The sequence below is a fragment of the Sarcophilus harrisii genome, chromosome 4, assembly GCF_902635505.1.
Source record: "Sarcophilus harrisii chromosome 4, mSarHar1.11, whole genome shotgun sequence".
NCBI classification, from domain to species: Eukaryota; Metazoa; Chordata; class Mammalia; order Dasyuromorphia; family Dasyuridae; genus Sarcophilus; species Sarcophilus harrisii.
In genome coordinates this window covers 124,551,958-124,560,757 of record NC_045429.1, presented here as the reverse complement: position 1 = coordinate 124,560,757, position 8,800 = coordinate 124,551,958, and the positions used below count along the sequence as shown (strand labels likewise).

Below are 8,800 nucleotides of genomic sequence, written 5' to 3'. Positions count from 1 at the left end.
CATCAAATGACTTCAAATGACATTTTTTAAAATTTCCTAATAAATTTAATTCTACTAGTAGTTATCTACAGACCCAAAGAACTCAGATAAACCAGGTGACATAAATTATACACTCAAAATACCAGAACCCTGTATGAAATAAATTTTGAAAACAAACTGATACCTAATCAAAAATAAGATAATTAATCATATGACTTAAAATGTTACATACGCATTATTAGAAATGAAAATTTGTTTCCTCAGGATCACATTTCCAGTCACAGAAAAGAAAAGACCCAAAATTAATAAATAATTTATGACAGTTGGTCAATTTATTCTTAGGGGTCAGACAGACCATATACTCAGTTAGTAGTCTATATTTTAAGCTATTTTGTGGTGGTATTATAGACATATCTTATATGGACAGTACTCTATGGGCACCTATAGACAGCTATCCAAATTCAAACATTCCCTGCATAAAGTGATTCAGTGATATAAAGAAGTCCCTTGCAGTTTAAACATGTTGCTATTAATATTTTATACTTGTATAAGGCTTTATATTTATTCAAATGTTTTGACATACCAAATTTTTCATTAACAATTTTGATTTTTATGTCATATAAATTTCCAAAATACCATTTTGTACTCTTTTCCATAGAGCCATTTCCTATTACAAAGAATAAAAGAGAGAAAAGACACATTTCAGTAAAACATCAACCACAGATGATATTATACAATATTTCAGCCCCTTGACCATATCAAAGAAGAAAAGGAGATATATTCTTCCAATTTTCCTTTGGGACCATCATTTTATAGCATTCAGTTGCAATAGTTTTGTTGTTCTTGTTTGTATAGTCATTGCATTTTCTGTGTTCTGCCTCTGTTGACTTTTTTTTTTTTTTTTGCATCGGTTGATGTGTCTTCTGATGCTTCTCTGTATTCATCATACTCATCGTTTCTTATAGCCCAGCTATGTTCCATTACCTTCATGTATCACAGCATGTTTAGCAATGCCCCAGTCTACAGCATTTACTTTGTTTCCATGTCTTTGCTACAACAAAAAGGTTTACATGTTATTGCATTTTATTATCACATCTATTTTGTGAGGGGATGAAATTGTTATACCTGTTTTACTGATGAGGAAAAAGAGGCTGAGAGATTTCTCAAGATTTTCTAGCAAGTGACTTTAGGGGCTAATACTTAAGCACTGATTTTCTATTTTCTAGTCTTGGGTTATTTCCAAAGTTCCACATGTCTCAAAATGCCCCTGCTACCATCGAACATGTGGCTATGATAGAACTGAGGGGGCATAGAAACCAGAAAAAATGGACCTGGTTATATAATCCCATGAAAACCAACAAAGCTTATTTTAGTTTTAAAAATCCATGAGATGAATACATGAATTAAAACTGCGAAAAGGTTCTCTCATGAACAATGATCTTAAAGGGGTCTGGTCAGGGAAAATAATGGTGTAAGGATGGGACTTGTACAATTAAATGAGCAATTGGGGGGGAGGGGAGGATGGAAAGGCAAGGAACCTTGCTAAGAAAGACTGCATATAGTACAGTTTATTGTTGTATCTAGTCTTAAAATAACTAAAAATTTCCATAAATTCAAGTTCTGGAAGAAAAAAATTAAAAAGAAAATAAAATAGACATATGTGCTTTACTACTTCAACAAAACAACGAAAGATGAGTAGATATCTTCTATAGCATCTCTTCCAGGCTGTTTCCTTTTGAATACTCATTAACATGCTCATCTATCCTACAAATTACAGAGTCTCTACCACACTCTAAGGTTTGATTTAGCTTCAGAATAATAAAGCAGTAAGACACAGAGAAAAACAAAGTTATGGCCAACACCCATTTTTGCACCAAGTTTTCCCAACCAGTTGTAAAGGGGAAAAAATCTGTATAAATTTCCTCCTTTTCCTCCAAAGTTGACCCATCTACACATGGTCTCCACCCATTTTAAGCAAGAGAGTCATCTGAAACAAGGATGGAACTCACATTAAGAATAAATCTGGCTCTAATTGTATACAAGCAGGAAAACACACACACACACACACACACACACACACACACAATTATCCAATCACTCAATGGAGGTCCCAACAAACTCTCAACCAGGAAAATGACATTTAATTATCCAAAATGTGACATAGATTTTAGACAGAAGAATAATCTAAAAGTTCATATTTATATTCTTGGTGATCCACTCATGTATTCTTCCTCCAAGGAGAAACTCTTCTGGATGCATACAAGTAAATAACTAAGAAAATTGTTACCAAAGTATAATGAGAAAATACTATCAAGGAACCTGAAATGAAAGATTCATCATTTTTTCCTATGGATGCTAAAGAATTATGCATTTTAGGACATAGAGATAAGCAAATGAAATAAAGAACCCTTGCACTTTCTTTTTCATGCACCGAGTACAAGAGAATGATTATATGTACTTCTACCCGCCTGCATATTCATGGAACATTTCAGAATCTCAACCCAAGCAAATAATTAGATCACCTCAAAATCACCGTAAATGATCAATGAAATTTGTTTCTGAATTTTTCTAATGAAAGAAATGCTAGAAATTGTCCAGTAGTGGTAAAATTTATACAAAAACTGGTAGTTCCTAATCCATTCACATAAAAAAGTTACTTTATTTGCTCCTACTGGAAGTTCTTTAGCATTCAAGGTCTTTAATGACTCTTTAGAAACTTGAACTGCTACTTTTCTCATATAAGTCCTTATAATGTTATATAATGAAACATTCATATAATGAAGCTGGAGTTTCAAGAAAAGGGGGAAAAATGAATCATTTTAAAAATTCATATGAGCAAAGAACCTTTTCTAATGTTAAACGTCATAACATACTCTGTCCTCTTCTTCTTTCTAAGAGTAAATATAATAGAAGCTGGTTATACACGTGTTTATCTTGTCCGTTGCACCAAAGCCAATAATTCACAACAAAATATATCCAATACAAGATTACAATATACTATACACACAATCCCTTAGTGGTTAACACAGTTAGCCATGTACTTACATGGCTATAAATTATCCATCAGCATTTGTATTTATCAGATAAAAAAGAGAAAATAAAATTAAAAGTCATCTAACAATTTATTTAGTCCCCCAAACTAAGAATGAGCTTTTGCCTCTAATTTTTAGTCAAAATAGGGCCTCCGAGAAAATATAAGCAGCATCATAGATATAAATTCTCTTATTTCTGATTTACAAAAGATTTCCAGTGTGGAGGTTATAACAACAAGGAATCATGTATTGCATTTGTTTTTGAGAGAATACTACCTCATACCTGCTTTGCCAAACCTCTGTTAAACATTTCCATAAGAAATGAACTTTTAATAAAGATACTATTCTTGCTTCTCTAAAAGACTTATGACCATGCTGAAACTACTCATGGAAAATGAAAGACATTTTGCCTCCTCACCCCTTTTTAATGATAATTGTCAGTCTCCTTCCATGAAAATTATTGGTAAACTCAAAGAGAAATTAATGGTATTTAGTCTTGCAAACTAACTCTCAGGTCAAAATCAAGAGATCTTTTAAAGATGGTCCCATGGCCAGTCTTCATAAAATGGGAAGACTTCTCCAAGCAAAGCAAAAATAACATTGGACAAAGTAATTTGCTCATATGTTAAATGTACCAAAATACCAAATTTGCCTTAAATAGTAAAGATTAATGACTGAAGGGATTCAAAATAATAACACCCCAAAAGAAGTCAAAGCAATAACCCATAATTGTCTTAAGTGGGACAGCATCAATATGACATGCCTAATAAAGCCAAAACCAAAGGACAGAAAATCATCTAAAAAGAAATGCATTTTAAATGCATACATCCCATACAAAACTCTAGTAGAGATTGAAGTTCACAGTTTTTATTTTTTTTTTATTTATTGTCAGCATTATTGACATTATTGACTGATTGTGGCAAAAAAAAAAAAAGACCACTCACTCTATATTGGAGAATACACTCCTATCCCTATTTGGTTTTATGCTTAGTTCTTCACTTGTTAAAAAATAAACAAAAGGCTATTCTAAAGGGGAAGAAACATTAAAGAAATGCTTTTTCAACTTGATCCTAGAGTTCCATCACTTCATTTTCCACAGCCATAACAAACAATCAGACATTTGTACCTCATTCTCTCTTCTCTGCATTTTAACTACAGCCTAGGTATATAGCTTGACTTGGTTCATCTGGGCCTACTTTTAACTTTAAATTCAGAATGATCAAAAAATAATAAAAAGCAGTTACTGGGCCTCTTCTGCCTGGAAACCAGATATCTAAATAACATTTCTGCTTTCATAGACAATTGTACAACAACTTTATTTTTGCATTGACGTTATTAAAGGAAAAAAAAAAAAGAGGTACCCAACAGCTGTCATCACCCATCTCTTGAAAGAGAGCAAAGACCTATATCTGCTAAAAACCAAAGCACTAACTTCTATCAGATGCAGAGTGAGTGTGCTGTAAGGGCAGGGTTTAAGCTTCTGTATGACGTAATTTGGAGCATCTTAGAAATGGGTGTGGAGGGGGTGCATCTAGGAAATCCATGTCATTCCCTGCTCCCTTAAACACAGTAGTCATTATGCAGGTATCACCGTACCCTACCATCTAAGCTCAGATGTCCTGAATACAGAGATCAACATCAATCAATAAGGAAGACAATTTGCCCACACAAATGTAACTGACAACCAGCAAATGGAAGCAGGGGAAAGATTTGGGACTGATCGCAATTTGCCCTGATCAGCAACTGGCCCTCATCAATATCTTTCAGCCTCTTCTAACCACCTTAGCCAATTCCTCTCTTCCCCCTATAGTACCTAAAGTTCAGATAATGCAGACCTGTGTTTTCAACATCTTCTCTCAGTCCTTCAGTTCAATCCTAATTTTTAAAATCTTCTTCCCTTCCCCCCAAAAAAGTCAACTTGAGTTCTATTGACCCAAGGAAATAAAGAGAAAGACAAGTTGATGCATTCCTATACTGGGATCCTTCAACTCCAAAACATTTCCTTTTTCCTTTGATTCCTTTCTTTTTCTTTTTTTCTCCTCCCCCACCCCCCTTTCACTCCTCCCTACCTTGCTCCTCGATGCTGCCCCCAAATAAGGCTGTAGGTTCCTCGGATGGGAGCGGGGATCCTCCTCCTCCACCACCACCACCCTCCAAGGTTTTGCGTTTCTTCGACATCTCTGGCCGGTGCAGGGAGTTTGGGTTTTTTTCCCCCCTTCCCCTCCCCCACTCTGGGAGAAGAGTGAACGAGGGGGTTATGTGGAGGGGGTGAGAGAGAAAGACGGAAGGGGTGGGGAGAAAAGAGAATGAGGGAGATTGAAAGAAATTGCTGCTTAAAGAGGGGAAGAGACTTTGGAGTGGCTGGAGAGCAAAGAGGAGGCAGGGACTAAGTGGAGAAATCCTACAATCACAATTCCATCAATTCAGCCCCGTCTAGGGGGTTGTTTGTACTCTCTCTTCTCTCTTCTCTCTCTCTCTCTCTCTCTCTCTCTCTCTCTCTCTCTCTCTCTCTCTCTCTTTCTCCTCTCCTCTCTCTCTCTCTCTCTCTCTCTCTCTCTCTCTCTCTCTCTCCTCTTTCTCTCCCTCTTTCTTCCTTTCTCTCTCTCTCTCTCTCTCTCTCTCTCTCTCTCTCTCTCTCTCTTTTTCTCCCCCCTCCTCTCTTTTTCTCCCCTTCTCTTCCTTTCTTCTTTTCTCTCTCTCTCTCTCTCTCTCTCTCTCTCTCTCTCTCTCTCTCTCTCTTTTCTCCCCCTCTCTCTCTCTCTCTCTCTCTCTCTCTCTCTCTCTCTCTCTCTCATTCAATTAGCACTGTGTGCAAGGTGGGGAATGAAACAGAACAGAATCTTTGGACATCTTTTAGCTCTAGCTTTAGGGGGGAGGTGGTATCAGGTATCTTGATGGGAGAGGGTGTGTTATATTCTAGATAATTCCTCCTGTTTGTTGTAGGTGAAAGGTTGTGTGTGTTGAGGGAAGAGGTATTTTTTATTAAATTAAGGGGAAATAAAATGGGAAGGAGAAGGGGAGTAAATTTATGGGAAAGAGAAGAACAGATGCTCTTAGGTGCCAAGGACTCTGGAATCCTTCCTCCCCAAGGACATCAAATGATCTCTCGGGAAATATTGGAAAAGGGCAGTTAAGTGGATGATGGGGCAGCTAAGAGGAGGACGGGGCAGCCAAGAGGCCTAATGATAGAAGAGAGAGGAAATTCTTGTGCCCATTCAGAAGTCAAGGAGGAGGAAAGTGGAGGAAGGCAAGGTACTGGGGGAGGGGGTATGATACACACTAGCAGTTTCTCTTGACCGCCCCAGGAGGCACCTGCGGGACTAGCATTACAGACGCTGCGGTTTGCAGCTGGCTGGTAATATTCACGTGTAACTCACAGCTTGCAAAACTCCTCTGTTGTGCAAAGTCAGTGCCCCTGCAGTCTGTCTGTCTATACTTCTCACTCAACCTCCCTCCCCCCCCCTCTCTCTCTCTATTTCTCTGTCTCTGTCTGTCTGTCTCTCTTTCTCTCTCTCTCTCTCTCCCTTTCTTTCCCCCCCTCTCCCCCCCTGTCTCTCTCTCCTTTTCCCTCTCTCTGTCTCTGTCTCACTGTCCTCTCTCTATTTCTCTGTCTGTCTGTCTGTCTATCTCTCTGTGCCTCTGTATGTCTCTGTCTCTCCCCTCCCTCCCTCTCTCTTTGTATCTTCCTTTCTCTCTTTCATATAGATAAATAGATAAATACAGATAGATATACATTCCTCTCTCTCCCTCTTTTTCTCCTCCCCTTTCCTCCTTCTAGCTTTTTCTGGGTTCCTCTTTTTCTTCATTTTCTTCCCTACCTCTCTCTTCTCTCTTCTTCACTCTTTCCTCTCCTTTTTTCTTTTTCCCTTCTCTCTCTCTCTCTCTCTTCTTTTCTTCACTCTCTGCCCCTCCCTTTCTTCTCTCTCCTCTCTTTCCCTCCCTTTCTCCTTCTTCTTTCCCCCTCCCTCTCCCTTCCTCCCTCTCTCCTTCCCTTTCTCCCTTCTCCCTCCTTCTCCCTCACTCTTTCCCTCTTTCCTTCCCTCTCTGTAACCCTTTGTGTTCGGCCCTGGCTTGATAAATTAAGATTCTGTCTTTCTTCACATCGCTTTGCCCTCCTTTCCAATTTCTCCCAACTCCTTGAGGTCTTGTCACTACAATCCTGTTCCTCTCTCCCACCTCCAGATCCTTTCTGTCTTCTCTATACGTTGCGGTGAGGGTGAGGAAGGAGAATAAATACGCCAAGAAAGAGGCTTGCACTAAGTTCCAAAAACCCCTTCTGAATTTATGAGAGATAGAAAAGGAGCGAGCAACTTACCCGCCAAAGTATGCCAAAGCTCATTTCTGTTTCCTGCTTCAAATCAAGTTCTTAAATAAAAAAGAGAGGGAGGGATTAAAAAGAGAAAGAAAAGCGACTCGGTCTTCTGTTCGATAGAGAAGTGGACAAGACATGTTGCAAAGAGCAGACCAAGTGGCCCAACTTCAGATTCTTTCCTTTCAAGAGTCCTCCGGGCTGTTCCATTCATTCAGAAGGCATCTTCCAGGTTTTAAAGTAGGTTTCCACGCCGATCATCCTTCAAAGGTGGGAGGAAGGAAATCCTAACGAGGATGCTTAATGATTGAGTCTTCTTTTTCTTCTTGATGCATTTAATAAAACAGTGCAGATAAACCGTTGATGATCAGGAAATTTCAGTTCCTTCTCCCAACGACAGTAACTTTGAATTCATACAAACTATATATAGAACCTGCATCTTTCTCTGTGTGCGTGTGTTTGTGTGTGCTAAATATTTTGGGGGTGCATGTGTTCTCCGAAAAGACTCTCTTGCTGGCTGCCTGGAAGTTAGAGAGTTTTCCTTTAAGCAGGGAGATGATGCTTGGACACATCTCGCGTCCAACAGGAGGCAATGACGTCTGTAGCTTCATCGCTATAACAGTACCAAGGCTGCAGTTGCCATTCATTGAAATGATAAGGGGAGCTCCGACGTAAGCAGTCTGAACCTTTAGCTGGAGGCTGCTCAAGCTGAGATGATTCTCCACCCCCTCACCTTCCACTGCGCCCCCGCAAATTTAAAAAAAAAAAGTATTTTTTTTAAAAATCCCTCAAAGTAGCATAGGGGAAGGGGAGGAGAGGAACTACATGAAGCGATGGGGTTTGGCGGAGATTTTTTTTTGGGGGGGGGAGGGGGTTGATAATCTGCCTGGATATTTCTGTACCTAAGGAACTGATTATACAGTACAACCTACAGACACACTTTCTCAATGAAACAGACCGTCCCCTGTAAGCCCCTGTCTCATTTTTTATCTGTATATCCTGCTTGGCTCGTGAAAGATGTCAAAACCAGAGCCACTGTTTTCCTCGCTTGCTTCTCTCCATTCGTAGGGGCACAGGCTAAAGGGTTTCTGGCTCCTACTGAAACTGCAACGTAGGTTTGCACCACAGACACTGACTCGTCTGCAGCCCTGATCTGAGGAAGGTTCCCGGAGGGCCCAGGGTTCTGTCGACCCAAACCTGGAGAAGACCCCCCCCAAGCTCAGCCTTATGCATTGGGATGTAAGCGGAGGTGGGAGGAATAAAGGGGGAAGGGAAAGGGTGTGCTCCTAATTGCCCATTCTGGTGGGTCTGCGTTACCCTTGGGCGTTCTGAAGACAAGAAAACTTGAAATTGGGGGTGGGGTGGACAAATGGACCGGGAAAGAGAAAAGAGAAAGAACCTGAAGCACAAATGGCCTGACACACTCCCCACCCTACCCCCCCCCCATTCCCAAAAACCATCATTGGTGTTGGTGTTAGTG

General features: G+C 39.7%; 1 long non-coding RNA gene across 1 annotated transcript; it reads right to left on the bottom strand.

Moving 5' to 3' along the window:
- Nucleotides 1–836: 836 nt before the first annotated feature.
- LOC116423530 lies at nt 837–7,984 on the bottom strand. Its single transcript, XR_004234139.1, has 2 exons — nt 7,327–7,984; nt 837–1,030 (listed from the first exon to the last, which is right to left on the bottom strand). It is a non-coding gene; the product is annotated as an uncharacterized LOC116423530 (long non-coding RNA).
- Nucleotides 7,985–8,800: the final 816 nt, after the last annotated feature.